Raw genomic sequence first — 4,042 nt, forward strand, 5'->3', positions numbered from 1 at the left:
CAGTGAACAAAATACCCAAGCCCATGTGTTTGAAGAAAAGAGAGAGAAGATGGCTGAGTCTCCTCCTACATGGGAGTGGATGCTGCCTTACTTCACCACCTAAACCACAAGGAGAAATGGAAGAATAAAAAAGGCATCCCAGAAATTCACACTGACCTCACACACTAGTGAACAAAACATAGTCAGAGTCATGGAAACCAATCCAGTGAGATCACTCTTTCCTTTTCACGGGGGAAGAGAGGAGAGATTAAGGAGGAGCAGATGATATTCTTCCTTTTCAGGGAACAGACCTAGATCCTCACTTGAACGGACATCAGCCAGCTAAGAGCTCCATGTGTGTCTGTGTGTCTTACAGTAGCAATCTCTCCCCATTAGGAGTTGAAAATTTAATTGGAAGATGTAATACATACATACAGAGCAATCAGATAACAGTTTAGAACTCAACTCTGTGGCTCTGATCGACAGGATGGATAGAACCACATGGGTCAGGCTGACCAGCCTGAGGCCTCCAAGATGAATTAGGCCTAAGCCAGACCATGGACGTTGCACCAGGGTCAAGAGAGATGAGAGGAGAGGCATTGGTTAAGTGCTCATATCCTGACATGCAACAGACCTGGGTTCACACCCCAGCTCCATGTCATGTGAGGGTTAGCAGGTTGATGAATCTTTCTGAACCTCAACTTCCTTACCTATAAAATAGAAATAATAATCATATGTGACAGGTTGTTACGGAGATTTAAGTGGTAAATGACTGCTTATCGTGATAGCTGGAGGGGAGGAATCATTCCAGCAGAAAGAAGCAGCAGTAGCAGAGATACATGCAGGGGAACAGGAGGAGATCAGCTAGCCAGAGAGAAGAATGCACTTGGCACACTCTTAGAAAGTCAGGCTGGCTCATGTGATGGGCCAAGTAAGGCTGCAAGGCTGGCTGATATTCCAACTTGATGCAGAAAGAAAGAAAGAGACTAAGAAGGTTTGTCAGTAAGCAGTGGAATTTGGGGGTGAGTATTTAAATGTTTAAATCCCTGGGAACAGTAGGGTAAAAGGGTTCTGCTGGACTTTTTTTTGTCAGAAATGAGACTTGTATCCTTCCTCCTCTAAGGACTCCACACACAGGATCTACATACAGCCTGGAAGAGAAGATTGTATTTTCTCCTACCAATCATGGAAACTTGCATAAGACCAAGTGGATATTTTGCCTGTTGTAATACTAATTGCAAAATTGTGTTCCCTTCCCATAGCTACAGCTGTGTTTGCAAATAAGCATGTAAGGAAGCTAAATGCAGAATGACAGCATGGAGCCTTACTGAAAATATTATTTCTCAGAAATTTAAAATTTACATTTTTTTAATCAATCACAACAAAACCAGATAAAAGGTACTTGGTCTCTAATTTGTATTCCAACCTAATTACAAAATGACTAATCTATTTACTAAGCTCTTTAATCTTTTCCCATATTTCCATATTCCCCCTGCCTGTTGAGTTTAATACACATCCAAGCCTTTTTTGTTCGTAGACCTACACAGATGTAATTTTCTATGTTATTTTCGCATTAAGTTAAACACTCCTGGTTCTTATGGCCTTTCTTCTCCATTGGTTTAACCTTGTCTTTATCCCAGACTCGACATGCATGGTGATCTGTTTTTATTAAGATGTTTTGATCTGCCCTAGAAAACAAAAATTGCGTGTGATGTCGCCCATTGGGAGTTTAATCACAACAAAAATGACAGCAGGATTAAAGACTCACAGCTTGATTTAAACAGCCTTGTGAATAAGCACTCCCTCACTCCCAAGATTCATTCCAGCCGAGGAACACGGGCAATGATATTGGCCAGCCCACATTGTTTCATCAAGCGTTAGTCTCCTGGTTCCCTGGTTCTGATCTAGTGGAAAGAATAAGATCTTCAGGCCCCATGACTCCTCTGCTTTCCAGTGTGTTCTGGCTTGGTCCAATTCTAAGGTGGCTTGATGGCTGTTTTCGTGTCTAAACTGGAGAGTCAGATTTCTTTCCTGCTTATCTCAGTCTAAAGCCCCAACACCACTCCCTGTGCTGTGACCAGGGATGCTCCCGCACCAAGGAATAGCAGAGGTAGCCCATGGATCCCTTGCTCGTGGCTTAAAAGGGACATCAGAACTGGATGCAGAGAGTTCCCTTTTCTCCACACCCTCTCCAGGATTTATTACATTTAAACTTTTTAACGATAGCCATTCTGACTGGTGTGAGGTGATACCTCATTGTAGTTTTGATTTGCATGTCTCTAATAAGTAGCAATATGGAGCATCTTTTCATGTGCTTGTTGGTCATCTGTATGTCTTCTTTGGAGAAATGTCTATTTAGGTCTTCTGCCCATATTTGATTGGGTTGCTTGTTTTTTTTTTTTTTTTTTGATATTGAGTTGTATGAACTCTGTATATTTTGGAAATCAATCCCTTGTTGGTTGCATTATTTGAAAATATTTTCTCCTAGTCCATATGTTGCCTTTGTTATTTTAGTTATGATTTCCTTTGCCATGCAAAAAGCTTTTAAACTTAATTAGGTCCCATTGGTTTGTTTTTATTTTTATTTCCATTCCTCTAGGAGATGGATCCAAAAATATTGCTGCAATATAGGTCAAAGAGTGTTCTGCTTGTGTTTTTCTCTAAGAGTTTTATAGTATTCAATCTTACATTTAGGTCTTTAATCTATTTTCAGGTTTTGTGTGTGTGTGTGTGTGTGTGTGTGTGTGGTGTTAGACAATGTTTTAATCTTGTTCTTTTACATATAGCTGTCTAGTTTTTCCAGCACCACTTATTGAAGAGACTGCCTCTTCTCCATTGTATGCTCTTGACTCCTTTGTGGTACATTAATTGACCACAAGTGGTTGTGGTTTATTTCTGGGCTTTCTACCCTGTTCCATTGATCTCTGTTTTTGTGCTAGCACCTTACTGTTTTGATTACTAAAGCTCTGTAGTATAGTTCAAAGAATATGGTTCTTTCAGCTCCATTCTTCTTTCTCAAGATTATCTTGGCTACTCGGGGTCTTGAAGAGTGTTGTTAGGGTCCATCCACAGCATGTATCAGAGTAGTGTAAGGATAACCACGCACCACTATTTTTCAGTAATTTACTTCCCAAGTGCTTGATGAGGAAGCAAGGAGCTGTACATGATGGAGCTCTTCGTTACTATGAGGAGAGGAGCAGGAAATTTGATCTAGTTGCTAACTATACCCAAAGCATCTCTGAGAACCTGCACAGCCTCATGAAGGGCTTCTACAACCTTAAAAGTCCCTAGCAGAGAAAATCTGTGCCCAGGATCAGCTATGCTCTAGGAGAGGGAAAGAAATGTAGAGAAAACAGAAGGGCATGGGAGTAAGAATGAGGCAAAGAGGGAGAAAAAGAAGGGGAAAAAAAGATTCATTTCATAAGGAAGGGTAAGAAGGGATATGTTGTAACCTTAACTTGTCTGGCTTCCTAAATTAAATGGACCTATGTCCTAGATCTTCCAGGGAGATTTTGATTTCAAATCATTGTTTTTCTTGTCAGACTGTGAATCTTAAATTTAAATTCAGAAAAATGGCCACCTGATGGAAAGTACATGAAAATAAATGCCTCCAAGTTAGATGGACCCTGCAAACATATTTAACAATCAACTTCTGGTCCTGGTGAGCATACTGAATGTAACCTATTATTGAGAGTGAGTGAGTTATGTATTTTACAACAGACAACATTAGCTCTGGTGATTGCTTCTCTGAATTAATTATGGCTGGCAGGGATTTCTTGGAACTAACTTGGGCTTTAGGATTTTTTTTCCCCCTTGGGAACTGTGTGAGCCTTATTTAACTGGCATTTCTAATGCCTCTAAAGTTTTAGAAGTTATACCCCTGGTAAGATTAGACAATTACTGGCATTTAGCCATCGGTACTTTTGGTTTGCTTTTTAATCCAGTAAGTGCCATTTAAGGAATACCACTTTTAAAAGATTTTACAAAATGAATGCATCTTCACTGTAGAAAATTTTCGACATACAGAAAAGCACAAAGGAGAAAAACAATATTATCAGTAGTC

This window comes from Dama dama, chromosome 9 (assembly GCF_033118175.1).
Source record: "Dama dama isolate Ldn47 chromosome 9, ASM3311817v1, whole genome shotgun sequence".
Classification (NCBI taxonomy): Eukaryota; Metazoa; Chordata; class Mammalia; order Artiodactyla; family Cervidae; genus Dama; species Dama dama.